This window comes from Triticum urartu, chromosome 5 (assembly GCF_003073215.2).
Source record: "Triticum urartu cultivar G1812 chromosome 5, Tu2.1, whole genome shotgun sequence".
NCBI classification, from domain to species: Eukaryota; Viridiplantae; Streptophyta; class Magnoliopsida; order Poales; family Poaceae; genus Triticum; species Triticum urartu.
Window position 1 is genome coordinate 161,587,397 of NC_053026.1, and position 15,213 is coordinate 161,602,609.

Here is a 15,213-nt window from a genome sequence, read left to right on the forward strand (position 1 = left end):
CGGGGCCTTGCGGCGGCACGGTGGCCGGGGCGATGGCCAGCGACGAAGGCCCCGGGGCGGAGGAGCTCGGTGACCGGCGAGCACGGGGCGGCGGCTGGCGCGGTCCCGCGGCGGCGTGGCGAGGGATCCGGGCGGTGGGCGGATGGGATCGACGGGCAAAGGGCAGCGGCGCCCGATGGGCTTGGAGGGCCCGGTGCGGGCCTGCCCGGGCCGGCGGTGATGTGGGCACGCGCCCTGCCATGTGGCAGAATGAGGTTGGGCGGCGGTGGCGGGCGGACGTTGTCCGGCTCCGTTAGGACACGTCCGGTGCGGTGGACGGGATTTTTTTTAGGGTTTAGAGAGAGGGGATCCGAGATTTGGAATGGGGGAGGTATATATAGGCATAGAGGGAGCTAGGAGAGTCCAAATGAGGTGCGGTTTTCGGCCACGCGATCGTGATCGAACGCTCTAGATGATGGAGCAGGTTTTGGTGGGTTTTGGGCCAAATTGGAGGGGTGTTGGGCTTCAACACACACGAGGCCTTTTCGGTCCCTCGGTTAACTGTTGGAGTATCAAACGAAGTCCAAATGGTACGAAACTTGACAGGCGGTCTACCGGTAGTAAACCAAGGCCGCTTGGCAAGTCTCGGTCTAATCCGGAAATGTTTAATCCCCACACATGAAAGAAAGGTAGAAATGACCACCGGAGGAGAACGAAGCGCCGGAATGCAAAACGCACAACGGGGAAAATGCTCAAATGCATGAGATGAACACGTATGCAAATGCAATGCACATGATGACATGATATTAGATGCATGAAAATGACAACAACACACGGAGACGAAAACCCGAACCCAAGAAAATAAAATAACATAAGGCCGGAAACGGCAAGAGTTGGAATACATATTGGGAAAGTCATTTCCGGGGTGTTACAATGTGCCCCTCATGCTCCAAGGCACGGCGCGCACCTGGCTCAACAGCCTCAAGCCTTAGAGTGTCAACAGCTGGCTAGACTTCACTGAAGCCTTCATACGCAACTTCACCAGCTCCTACAAGCGGGCTCCCAAGCCCCGACAGCTCTCCTTGTGTGTCCAAGGGCCCAACGAATCGACTCGCGACTACCTCACGCGTTGGGCCGAGCTCCGCAATTCCTGTGAGGGAGTGCACGAGGTTCAAGCTATAGAGTACTTCACAGTCGGGTGCCGAGAAGGCACCCTCCTCAAGCACCGACTCCTCTGCGACGAGCCGACTACGCTTGACGAGCTGCCGGTCATAGCCGACAAATACGCCATGGCCGATTCCTCAATGAAGACCGAGCTCCGAGTAGACGCCTCCGGGAAGGTGCTCGCTCCAAGTCCCAAGACGCTGGCTAGAGAGTCCGGCCGACGCCCGCACCAGAACGACCACAAGCGCAAGGCTCCCCTGCCACCTTCCACCAGTCGGCAGGTGGCCACAGTCAAAGACGAACAACTCGAAGGGCGGCCCACACCCAAGAAGCAGAAGGGCGGCAGGCCGGCTTGGCAGCCGACTTTCTCCTATGAGCAAGCACTTGATGCCCCCTGCAAGTTTCACAGTGGTGCAAAGACTTCAAACCACACGACCAGAAAATGCCATTAGCTCACACGGATCTCCAAGGGTGAGGGGATGGCGCCACCTCCGCCTGCTGGTCATCCACCTCCGGCTCCTCCGCAGCCGGCCGCTCGACCAGCGGTCGGGGCAGTTCAAGACGAGTACCCCGACGAGCATGCCGCCTACGTCGTCTTTACAAGCCAGCCAGAAGATCGGCGTAGCCGATGCCGACAAAACCAAGAAGTCAACGCAGTCGCCCCCAACCCAGATTTCATGCACTGGTCAGAAAGGCCTATTAGCTGGAGCCGGACAGATCACCCAGAGGAGATGCCGTTTCCCGCTCGCTACAGAAAGGCAAGCCGTCTGTTTCTCCCGCGTGCTGATAGATGGTGGAAGCAGCATCAATATCCTATACCATGACACCATGGAGAAGCTGAGCATCAAGACAAAGCAGCTCATGCCCAGTCGGACTGTGTTCCATAGCATCGTACCTGGCTTGTCCTGCTCCCCAATCGGCAAGATCAAGATAGATTTCCTCTTCAGGGACAAGGATCATTTCCGCCAAGAGGCTGTGTGGTTTGAAGTGGTGGATCTAGAGAGCCCTTACCACGCGTTGCTTGGCCGACCTTCCCTGGCCAAGTTCATGGCTGTACCCTATTATGCCTACCTCAAGATGAAGATACCAAGTTCCAAGGGCATCATCACCATAGCCGAAGACTACAAGAAATCCTCTGAGTGTGCGGCTGCCAGCAGCCGGCTGGCCGAGTCCCTTGTAATTGCTGAAGAGAAGAAGATACTGGACCGAGTCGTGGCCATGGCCGGCAAGCAGCCGGCCCTGTCCCCCGACTCCAAGGAATGTGGTGCCCAAGGTTCTTTTCAGCCGGCCAAAGAAACAAAGAGGGTACCTATGGACCCAGATCACCTAGAAAGGTTTGCCACCATCGGGGCAAGCCTAGACATCAAATAGGAAGGCGAGCTCACCGATTTCCTCCATGAGAATCGGGACATTTTCGCATGGTCCCCCAAGGACATGCCGGGTGTGCCGAAGGAATTCGCCGAGCACAAGCTACATGTCCGAGAAGGTGCGAAACCAGTCAAACAGCCTCTCCGCCGACTATCGGAGGAGAAGAGAAGGATTGTAGGAGAAGAGATAGCCCGGCTTCTGGCAGCCGGCTTCATTATGGAAGTTTTCTTCCCAGAGTGGCTCGCCAACCCGGTCCTCGTGCTGAAGAAAAATAACAAGTGGCGCATGTGTATAGACTACACTAGCCTCAACAAGGCTTGCCCCAAAGATCCCTTCGCCTTGCCAAGGATTGATCAAGTAATAGACTCCACAGCCGGATGCGAGTTGTTGAGCTTCTTGGCTGCTTACTCAGGCTACCACCAGATAAAGTTGGATCCAGCTGACCGCCTGAAAACCGCCTTCATCACACCATTCGGAGCCTTCTGCTACCTGACTATGACATTCGGCTTGAGAAATGCCGGTGCCACTTTTCAGCGTTGCATGCAGAAATGCCTCCTCAAGCAGCTCGGCAGAAATGCCCACGTCTATGTAGACGATATTGTAGTGAAGACGGAGAAGCGCGGCACCTTGCTGGAAGACCTCAGAGAAACATTAGAAAACTTGCGCCGATTCGAAATCAAGCTCAACCCCGAGAAATGCATGTTCGGAGTACCAGCTGGCCAGCTCCTAGGCTTCCTGGTCTCCGAACGCGACTTCGAGTGCAACCCAATGAAGATCAAGGCCATAGAGAGAATGGAGATTCCCACCAAGCTGCGGGATGTCGAGAAGTTCACCGGATGCTTGGCTTCCCTGAACCGCATCATCAACCGGCTCGGAGAGAAAGCCCTCCCCCTCTACCGACCCATGAAGAAGTCCACTCATTTCGAGTGGAACGACCAGGCGGACCAAGCCTTCCATGAGCTAAAGAAGATGCTGACCACGCCGCCTATCTTGGCGGCACCGGCTGAAAAGGAGCCCATGCTCCTTTACATTGCCGCTACTAGCCGGGTGGTCAGCACTGTCATTGTAGTGGAGCGCCCAGAAGAAGGCCGGGCTCAGCCGGTTCAGAGGCCGGTGTATTATTTAAGCGAAGTCTTATCCACCTCGAAGCAGAACTACTCACACTACCAGAAGATGTGCTACGGTGTGTACTTCGCTGCCAAGAAGCTCAAGCCCTATTTTCAAGAGCACCCCATCACAGTCGTGTGTACTGCCCCGCTCGCCGAGATCATAGGCAGCCGGGATGCATCCGGCCGAGTGGCCAAATGGGCCATTGAGCTGGCCCCCTACGTGATCTTCTACGAGCCCCGCACTGCTATTAAGTCCCAGGCACTGGCCGACTTCCTCGTCAATTGGGCCGAAACCCAATACCTGCCACTGGCTTCCGACTCCACTCACTGGAGGATGCACTTCGATGGGTCGAAGATGCACCCCGGCTTGGGAGCCGGCATCGTCCTCACCTCTCCCAAAGGTGACAAGCTCAAGTATACATAGCAAATTCATTTTGCCGCCTCCAACAATGTGGCCGAGTACGAGGCGCTCATACACGGGCTTCGGCTAGCCAAAGAGCTCGGCATCCGCCGGATCCTATGCTATGGCGACTCGGATTTGGTGGTCGAACAGTCATCCAGTGACTGGGACGCCAAAGACGCAAACATGGCGAGCTATCGTTTCCTCGTCCAGCAAATCAATGGATATTTTGAAGGATGTGAGTTCCTTCATGTACGACGTGCCGACAACATGCAAGTAGATGACCTGGCATGAGTAGGATCCACCCGGCAAGCCATACCAGCCGGCGTTTCTCTCCACCGCCTCCTCAAGCCGTCTATCAAGCCGTCTCCAGAATCTGATTCCATCTTCGTGTCGCCTGACCCCAACGCAGTCGGATCCGACTTGGGAAACCAAGCAGGTGGCGCGGGGACTCCAACAGGCGGCCCAGGGACTGCCATAGTCGCACCCGGCCCGAGGAATTCGGAACTCGGCCCGGGGATTATTGCAGCCGGCTCGGGGACTACATCAACACAACAGGCAATGGCCGACTCCGACTCCAACTCTTCACCACCCAGCCCACCCGCCCCTATCATAGTGGCAGTCCTGACAATAGAAGAAGTCACAGCTGCATCATGGGCCCAGCCCATCCTCAACTTCTTAGTAAACAGAGAGCTGCCAACCGACGAGATCTCGACAAGACAAGTTCAACACCGAGCCGCAGCCTACACAATCGTCAGCTGAGAGCTTGTTAGGCGCAGCGTCACTGGAGTTTTCCAGCGATGCGTCGAACCAGAGAAGGGCATAGCAATCCTCAGGGACATCCACCAAGGCGAATGCGGCCACCATGCAGCCTCAAGATCACTCGTCGCCAAAGCTTTTCGCTATGGATTTTTCTGGCCGACTGCTTTGGAAGACGCCAAGGAACTAGTCAAACACTGCAAAGGGTGACAAGTTTTCAGCTCCAAGCAACACCTACCGGCTTCTGCACTCAAGACCATCCCCCTCACCTGGACCTTTGTCGTTTGGGGGCTGGACATGGTGGGCCCGTTCAAGACGGCACGCGGCGGCATGACACATCTGCTCGTCGCTGTGGACAAATTTACCAAGTGGATTGAGGCAAAGCCGATCAAGAAGCTGAATGGGCTGACTGCCGTCACCTTCATCGCAGATATTACAACCCGGTATGGCGTACCGCATAGCATCATCACCGACAATGGCACAAATTTTGCAAAGGGAGCACTGGCACGATTCTGCGCAACACACGACATCCGGCTCGACCTAGCATCCGTTGCCCACCCGCAGTCAAACGGCCAGGTCGAGCGAGCAAATGGCCTCATCCTCTCCGGCATCAAGCCCCGACTGGTCGTGCCACTGGAGCATTCGGTAGGCTGTTGGCTCGATGAGCTGCCGGCCATCCTCTGGAGTTTGTGCACTACCCCAAACAAGTCGACCGGCTTCACCCCTTTCTTCCTTGTATATGGTGCCGAGGCTGTCATCCCAACTGACATCGAGTTCGACTCACCTCGGGTCACCATGTACACGGAGGCGGAAGCCAAGGAAGCACGAGAAGACGGTGTTGACCTGCTGGAAGAAGGCCAGCTATTAGCTCTCAGTCGGTCCGCCATCTATCAGGAGGGTCTGCACCGCTACCACAGCCGGATGGTCAAGCCAAGATCTTTCCAAGAGGGGGATCTTGTGCTCCGGCTGATCCAGCGAACAGCCGGCCAGCACAAGCTCTCGGCCCCTTGGGAGGGCCCCTTCATCATCAGCAGAGCTTTAGGCAACGACACCTACTACCTAATCGACGCGCAGAAGCCGAAGGCACGCAAGAGAGATGATTCCGGCAAAGAGTCAGAACGACCGTGGAACGCCAATCTCCTCCGAAGATTTTACAGTTAAAAAGCAGTACGTAGCATGCCACCTTTTGTACTAAGTACGAGACAAGGGGTGCCCCGAGGAGCACTCGGGGACTACCCTATTTTATCTATGAATGACGAGTATCACGCATACGATTATGTTACTACACTCGCTTTTTTTCATCCGGCACCAGGTTCGACCAGTCGGCCCAGGGACTAGCCGCCTCAAGTTATATCTGAAGTTCCACATGCAGTCAGACAAGTAGCGTGCCGGCACCCAAGCCCCTCCTTGCCAAAAGTCGTAGCTCGAAGAATCAACTGTCCGACTGGCAAGAGCCAAGGGTAGGAAAGGATGCCCACGCGAAAAACGGCTAAGGACCAACGAACTTATATAACACGAGTTGACCTCCCACCCCGCCAGCCGGCTACCAGAGCAGTTGGCTGGCCGGCTTCCCATTCACCTTGCTGCAATATGAGAAAGCTCGAGTACTTGCCTTCCCAAAACGACCAAGTCCTTCTCCAGCCGCAAACTGCAGAGCAGCTGTCCGGCTGGGAAGGCGGCGGCCAAGGGACGGAGGCAAAGGAAAAAGCCAAAGGATAAAAAGCAAATATAAACGGAAGCCAAACAAATGCATAATATTTACACAAAAGACCTTCGAAAGGCCAGCATTCAACATAGTCTGAATGCAGCCCTAGTGGGTGGAACTGCGCAAATTTAAAGATTGTTCAAAAGAGTAACAAGCAGGAAAGCAAGGACGGCGGATCAAGCCAGGGGAATAATGGGTGAGTTGGGCAGGTTGGCAGAGTCGGCGGTGCCGGCTGGAGGAGTGACCGGCTGGCGAGTCTCGGCATTGTTGATAGAGGCACGATCGGGCTGAGGCGAGCTGGTCGCTTCACCATCCAGCGCAGCGTCTTCATCATCCTCTCCCTCCTCCCCTTCGACCTCATCACTGGAGGCAATCTCCTGCACTGAGTCTTCACGTTCGGTTGGGTTTAGCCCGAACCACTCCTCCGGCTGAGAGACGCCGGCGTCATCCACCTCAGGAGAAAAGGCGCTGGTGTCGGTATACTCGGCAATCGCCAAGGCGCGCTGGATGATAGCCGGCCGCACTGCCTCCAGCTCCTCGTCAGCCTCCTGCCGCCAGGTGCTCAGCTAGTCTAAGTTCAGCCCTGGATACCAGGCTCGAACGAATTCCAGTGCTCGCCCTGCGCCAGACCGGGCTGCTGACGCCTTCCAAGCCTCGAAGCGGCCGACTGTGACCTCCAGCCAGTCAGTAGTCCGACTTGGGGTGCGCGGAATCACCTCGCCAGGCCAGAGGGCGGCCAACACTTTCAACCCGGCGTGCTGAAGATGACGGAGCATGCGTGGGCCGGCTGCAGGCGGGCTTGAAGCCCAGAAGCTGCTCCTCAAGTGACCGGCTGGCACCCGGCGCGATCTTGGGCCCTGCCTGCCGTCGTGCGTCGCGGTAGGCCTCGATGGCTTGGGTGGCGGCGGCTGAGTAGCCAGGAAAGTAATCTGCACAAAGAGGAAGGCAGTGGCACAAGTCAAAAAATGAATCAGATAGTAGGAGGCAGACAAGGAAGCAAAGAAGAAGACGGCCTACATTCAATCAAGTCGTCCACTCGGTTGTAGCCTTGGCTCAATGCCTGCCTCGTCTCAGCCCAGTTTGCCGCCTCGGTCTCGTATTCGGCTATGAGCGGCCTCGCTGTCCTGTGCCGCCTTCAGGGCCGCCTTGTGGCTCTCCTCCTGGTCGGCCAGCCTCTTGGCCAGGCGGTCACGCTCTTGAGCCAGGGCGGCGCACTCGGCCTCCTTGGCACGAAGGGCGGTCTGGGCTCCGCTGAGCTGGCTCCTCAAGTCAGCATTAGCCCCTGCAGATATGAAGAAATAAGTTGTCAGGAAAATATCCGACCCGACTACTCAGCAGTCGCCCCGAATCTCGGGGACTACACCCAGTGGGTGCGCTGACGCGCCCCCACTTAAAAGAAAAATGAAGCACTTACTCCGGCTCTCGGTTAGATCAGTGGCTTTTTGATTCAACTCCTGGGCCTGGGAGTTGAAGGCAATCAAGACAAGGGACGTGGAGGTTGTGGTACTCTTACAGATAAGACAAGGGACGCGAGTAAGAACAAGATGGCAATCAAGCTTTCCAATAAGTTCCAAGCCGCCTTCTCAGCAGCCGGCTCGGAACTCTGGGACTACACCCAACGGGTGCGCTGACGCGCCCCCACGGAAGAAATTAAAAGCAATCGACAAGGAGCAGGAGAAAACACCCGAATAACCGACCGCGTCGTGAGAAACTCCTGGGTGTACTGCTTCAGCGCGGTGGCTTGGGCCTGAAGCCGGTTACGGACGTCCTGCACCGCCACATTCAGCACGGTCGTCCCGCCGCCCGGCGTCCACCCAAACAAGCTGTCGCTGGCCGCTTCCAAGTCCTGGGCCGACGAGCCGGCATCCACGGTTTTCTGCGTGTCCGACGCTGAAGTCGCCTTCCCCGCGCGCCGGCGAAGCGGTGACGAGATCACAAGATCCCCTCCCACGGTCGGCTCGCCTCCAACCGGCTGCGTGGGCGGCACTTCAGGCCGGCTTGCTCGGTCCGCTCCAGTCAGCGGCGATGGCGCCACCTCCCTCTCCATCTCTGGCTGGCCACGACTGGCCTCCTCCAGCGGGGGCACAGGGGTGTCCGGAGCCGCGGCGCGGAGGGGAATGACGAACTACGGAGGCTGGTTCTGATGGGCCTCCGCCTCCCTCTCCGCGTCCACCGCCTCCGCCTAGGCCTTGGCGGCCGCGACGGCTCGCGCCTTCGCCGACTTCTGCTTTGCCTCTCGAGCCGCCCTCCGCTCCTCCACCTCCCGCTGCTCCCGCACTTCCCGCGCGATCCGCTCCGTCGACTCTAGGAGGTCGGCGCGGGGATCCACCCGGCGGGAGCTTGAAGACCCTCCCACGGCTCCGACCACCGAGGCGGCAGGGGCCCACTCAAGAGAAAGTGGGGCCCTATTTTTCAAAAAGTCGAGAAGAAGGCTTTGAAAGATATCAACCAAAGAAGAAAAAGAAAGGCGTAAGAGCGATAACACCTATGCTGAAACTGACTGCGGCTGCTTCACCACCTTGCGGAAGCGGGCCGCCTTCGCGGCCGCCTCATCCCGCTTGGTCGCCGCCGTGGTACTCTTGGGCTTCTTGGGCCGAGTGCCGAAGTGGGTCGACGCGGCCCGACGCTTCTGCGCGCCGCCATGGGGAGCCGACGCGGCGGATGGGCCCGCGCTTTGGTGATTGGGCGCCGGCTGATGGCGCGGAACGACTTCAGCCTCAGCATCATCCGGCCAATCCTCGAAGGCGGCCCCGAGCCCAGAGCCGCCTGCCTTGCCACTCTCCCTTGCGACATCTTCTTCCATGGCGGCCGCCCCCAGATCCGGGTCGTCCACATCATCCATCATGCGGTCGGGGAGGAACTGGCGCTCCACCCCCGCAGCCCCGGCTGCCGGCGGAAGCATGGGATTCTGCCAAAAACAAGCTGACTGGTCAGGAGTCGGCCATCACGAACCTGACAACATGGGAAGAAGAAAAGAAGAGAAACTTACCACCGGCGGAGGATTGGCGCGAGAGTACGGCACCTTGCTGTACTGCCACTCCTCGGTGAGCTTGCAGTTGGAAATGTAGTTCACCATGTAAGACACCTCGGCGTGAGGCATCTCCTTGGTGCTGAGTCGGCACGGGTCGAAGCGACCGCTCATCTGGCAGATCATATGAGGTCGGCCCTGGAGCGGGAGCACCCCGCACTCCACGAAGACGGCCACCAAGTCGGCCCCAGTCAGACCCTCCGACTGGATCATCACCCGGAGCCGTGCAACAGAGGCGGCCCCACCCTGAGACAGCAACCTGGCCCGAAAGGACCATGAGGGCTGCCTCCCAGCCGGCGGGCCGGCTACGTAAGCCGACAGATTGACGAAGTCGCCTTGCAGAGCGATGTTCTTCACGTAGAAGTAGGACTTCTGCCAAAGCTTCACCGACTGGATCAGCGGGATGGGCGGAAACGGGTTGTTGTCGCTCGTCCTCCACATGGCGATGAAGGCGCCGCATGGGGCGGGCACGCCCGCGACGATAGTACCGAGCTTGCACTGAAAAAATTCTCCCCACAGTTCGAGGGTGGGGAGGACACCGAGAAAACCCTCGCACAAGGCAACAAAGGCTGACAGCAGCATCACCGCGTTCGGGGTAAGGTGATGCGGCTGGAGATGATAAAATTCAAGGAACGAACGGAGGAACCCGCTCGCCGGAGGCCGAAACCGTGCATGCAGTGCGAGCGGAAGATTACCCGCTCGTCCTCTTCTAGCGCTGGCGAGATCTCCCTCTCTGGCGCAAGGCGTACCCGCACGAGATCCGCGCCCGGCAGCCGTCGCGTGTGATGGAGGAAGTGGACATGGTCGTCGTGGACGTTGGAGCCGTCCCAGGAGCTCGACAACGCCATGGGGACGGCGCGGCGAGGAGAAAGGTGCGGCGAAAGGAGGGTGCACGACCCAGCTGCGACGAAGCAACGACAAGCCAAGAAGATTGGCGGGAAGGCCGAGTGGCAGCAGGTAGCTGTCACGGTGGAGAGGAGGAAGAAGAAGGAGGGGGCAGAGCGAGGGAGAGTGCGCGAGCGTTTGGCGCTCCCCTCCTCTCCCCCTACTTATAGCCTCGTGCGGCGAAGCCGAGGAGGCAGGACGTGGGGGGATGTGGGATTAACTGCACCCACTCCCCCACGCCCCGCGATTATTGTGCCATCACGGCGTGAGGAAACCACCGCTGGGGCATGCGTGGTCCGTCCGGGCCGCAGAAGATCCACGCATGGGCTGAGGCCCTATAGTGGCGGGCCCCAGACTGCGGCGGCGTCCCGTCGCGCGCGTGGGCTGGCAGGCCCCTCCAGCCGAAGGATGCCACGTGGCGCGCAGGCGACGAACGGTCAGCTCGCAGCCGGACTCGTGCGCCGGCTGGCACCCGCCTTCAAGCTTTGAGATCTCCAGGAGACGGTGCGCCTAGTCGAAACCGGCTCCTCAAGATAGGAAGCTGACTAAGCTCCTCGTCTTTTTTCTGCCTCGGAGCCCTACCAGCTTCGGGGACTACTGTCGGAGTAAATGACCACGGGTAGCCTAGCCAGCTTCCCCTGGTACTTCAGAAAAATTATAGGCCGATCAAGCCTCCAAGCGCCCAAGACATGGGGCCGCCTTCCCCCAGCCGGCTACCTCTCAAGCCGGCTGCGCAAAGGTGGCCCAGCCCTGAAATCCTTGAGAAGCAAGACCACGAGAAGGCCGACTTCCAGAAGCTGGCCATGAAAAGGCCGACTCCCAGGAGCTGGCCCCTCAGCAGGTGGCTAAGATCTTGCCCTCAGAGTCTGCACCCACATAACGGCGACAAGACGCGGCATGGCTACAGTAAAGCCTGCCACCCCCGAATCCCGGCGCACGCATGGCCACAGTGGATCGTACGGGGCGGCCATCACCCGTCCGGCGCGGCACTGTTGCCACGATGATCGTGACGTCACCCACGGCGAGCGGTCAGTAAGACCCGTGGGTGGCGGGCCCCCTCAGTTAGGGAGATCCCAAAGGCGGCCAGGCTTCCCACAGTCGGCCAAGGGTATGGCCGGCTTCCAATAGACGGCCAGCTCTCTCCCTCCAAGGAGGTGCTTCATTAAGGAGACAAGAGAAGGTAAGGCTACAGTGATGAGCCGCCTCGCGGCGGCAGTGTATCCATGCTGACCACGACAAAGCCATCGTCACCAGGCGGCGGGCCCATCGGTCGGCGGAGAAGCCAGCAAGCATAGACGCAGACGGCTGGGGCCCGCGCCCAGCCGGATTACCATTGTACCCCTGGGGGGTAGGCCTATATAAACCCCCTGGGGAACCCATGCAAGGAGGGCTCTCTCTTTTTGATAGTTTTAGACACCACAAGGAGAAGAGGAGCGGGCTGGCCTTGCCCTACTTCATCCTTTCACCAAACAGCTCAAGGAGCATTCTGTAGCTACCCATCAAGCTAGTGATCATGCGGATACCCCGCAGAGCAGCATTAGGGGTGTTATCTCCATGGAGAGCCCTGAAGCTGGGTAAGATTCACCGGCGTGCATGTCTTCGCCTTATCACGTTTCCAGGCACCGGCGATGTTTTATTGGCTCCCACAATGATAAGACTTCCATTGGCATATGTCGCACCAACCACCCGACACCTGTGCTTGCTACCTTACGTTCTGCTCTATCGGCTAAGGTAGTAAAGGGAGAACTACTGCGATTGTGCCCTGGTTTGCCCAGGCGAGCACCTTAGTAGAGAAAGCCGAAAACTGACTATCATGATGCAGCGAGAGCTGGTCAACCACTCGACGACTTATCGTAATCTTTCGTGATTCCCTCCGTATTACACGAAGGACCTTTCTTTAGGTCATACATGTGAACACACCAGACTGGGATAACATCGTACATACCAGGGTTTATATCGTAAACCCACCATAAAACTCCTACGGCTAAGTGAAAGTGTTAACGCCCTATAGTCCGGTTGCCTCGTCCACCGCATTGACACCTCCATTCACGGACCAAGACGTTGGGTTAAGAGTGATCATATGCTTTTCCGAACACCCTCGTATTTTCTACGTGGGGGCTGAAGCCAACGACTGGAAAACTTTTAGATTATGCAAACAACGGCTGCACAGGAGGAACCAAAAACATTTAAGCACAAATTATAATATTATCATCATACTGTCTTTTACAATTCAATACATTTCATTCAAATATCATATCTTTCGAGCACTGGCCCTCTATCAAGCGGGCACCCTCTAAGATGTCCTCGAAATAGTGTTCGGGTGCGTGAGGGTCCTTACCCTTGGGGGGACTCCTCGCGGCAACGTCAGTGGCCTTCGTCTTGGCCCAGTATGTTTTGACATGGGCAAAGGCCATCCCTGAATCTTCAATGCACATTGAATGTTTAACGGTGTCGATATGCGGCACCGCATCCATAAGCCTCTGCACCAAACCAAAGTAACTATTCGGAATGGGCTCCGTAGGCCACAGCCGGACTATGACGTCCCTCATGGCAGAACCAGATATCCTGTGGAGCTCGACCCACTGGGCCATCTGTTCATTTAATAACAACTGATGCTTTGGCGCGCCGAACTGTGACCAAAAAAGCTTCTCCGTGGCACACCATTCCTGCACTTGATAAAATTGCGATGCATCGGAGGCGCTCTTCGGCAGGTCTAAAAAAGGGTCCGGAGAACTCCACATTTGGTTAAGCGGGGAATACTTCGGATCGCGGAACTTCGTTTGTAATAAGAAAGGCTTACCAGCCGCTATCTCCCCAGCTTGCCGGATCTCTTCTCGAGCCACTCTAGACTCAAACCGTTCTTCTTTCGCTTCTTGTAAGGCCTTGTCGAGAAGTGCCATTCTAGTCTTGTTATCCTTCTCAAGGAATTCGCACCGGACGGTGGTCTCCTCCAGCTTGCGTGCCATGGTAGTAATTCTTTCCTCACATTGGCGCTGAACAACCTGTTCGGTTTTTAATTCTTCAGCCGCCTTATGGGCAGCCAGATTACTCATCCGGGTTTGTTCCTTGGCAAGGACAAGCTCAGCCTGAAGGGCCTCCACCGCAGCAGCACCATCTGTAGTTACACACGTCTCAGTCTACATTTCTAGCTTCATGCTCATGTTATCATGCATAAAATACTGGCTGACCCAAAAACATACCTTGTGCCTCGTCAAGACGCTTGTTGATCAGCGTGATGTCATCATTCGGCTCTTCAATCTTCCGCTGCAGATCCGCAACCTCCGCAGATCGGGAAGTTGCAGGGGAAGTAATAGCCTGTGTTCAAAGTAGTCATATTATTTCCTGGATAAATATTTTTGATCCTCTGATTGCCTCCCTTGGGGAGCCTATCAGAGTCTCAGGGGCTACTATCTATACATAGGAGTATTTTCTGAATAAAACACAATTGAAAGCATTACAGCACAAACCTCGAAACCTCTTAACATGCTCGTGAAGGCTTCATTCAATCCGCTTTTCGCGGACATGACCTTTTTGACCACCGCGAGGTACGATGGTCTTCGGAGACACATGCATGTCGCAGCATGTCCGTCAATATATCTGGCATTTCTGGGTCTCAAGAAGCAGCCGTAGCAGCACGGCCTCCCTTCAAAGGGATCCGTTCGTTCGCCCCTAGAGTTGTCTCCAGCTGAAAGCTGGACAGTCCGGGGCCTTGATTGTTGGCCCCTGGACCTTGGGCTACCGAAGTGTCATCTTCGGTTCGTGTTTTCATCACCCCTCGCATCACTTGTGGACAGGAGAGATCCTTCGGGAAGACACCTCAAGTGCATCCACCTTATTGGGCGAGGAGACTGGTGGAGGCGTCTCGCCCTCCATCATCTCTGGGAGAAGGCCTCCTGAGGAAGATGATTGTTGAGAAAGATTATGCACCGAGCTGCAAAAAACATACATTTTAGATGTTACCATGGTCACAGGGGAGGAACTGGGTATGTGTAAAACGCCCTTGTTTGCTTACGATTTAGGCTTGGCCTCGCTGGAGGACTGCGCGATAATGTCATCCTTCAAACCCGAGCCGCCTGACAGAGGCATCTTGCCTCGCTTGGGAACCTTTTCTTCCCAATCTTCGAAGACGGTCTTTTTCTTACCATAGGGGGAATGAATATTGGCTTCCCCTCTACTTTTGCCTTCGGGCGATGAGATTTTCATCTCCCCAGACACATCGTCTAAAATATCTTCAGGACGGAGGCCCTCTTTGGTCCTCCCGCTCCACAGCTTGTCCTCCTTCGCAGACATCTGGTAGGGTGCCGGGGCCAGCATCCTTGTAATACGGGATCCACTGACGCTTCGGGAAGGGGGGCCGAACACCTAATTAGTTCAGCTTTCTTTATCCAGCCCTGAAAGAAGATAATTTTCTCGGTAACATATCATGATATACTTCACTACAAAGTGTTCAAAAGACAAGTGCTTACCGGGGTGTCCGGACGGTTGCAGTCAAGGCCAACGTCTTCGGAGGTGTCCGGCCAATGTTTTCGTTTCCTGAAAAACATCTTCCACGTACCTTTGTGCATAACATCGAAGAAGTGTTGGAGGGTTCGTGGCCCTTCGGGACTAAACTCCCACATGCGGAGAGGCCTATGTTGGCATGGCAGGATTCGGCGGATCAACATTACTTGAATCATGTTGACAAGATCGATGTCCCTCTCGAGGAGGGTTCGGATGCGGCTCTATAGAGTCTGCACTTCATCAACTGATCCCAGTCCAGCCCCTTATTGACCCATGATGCAAGCTGTAACGGAGGGCCAAAACGGAAAGCAGGTGT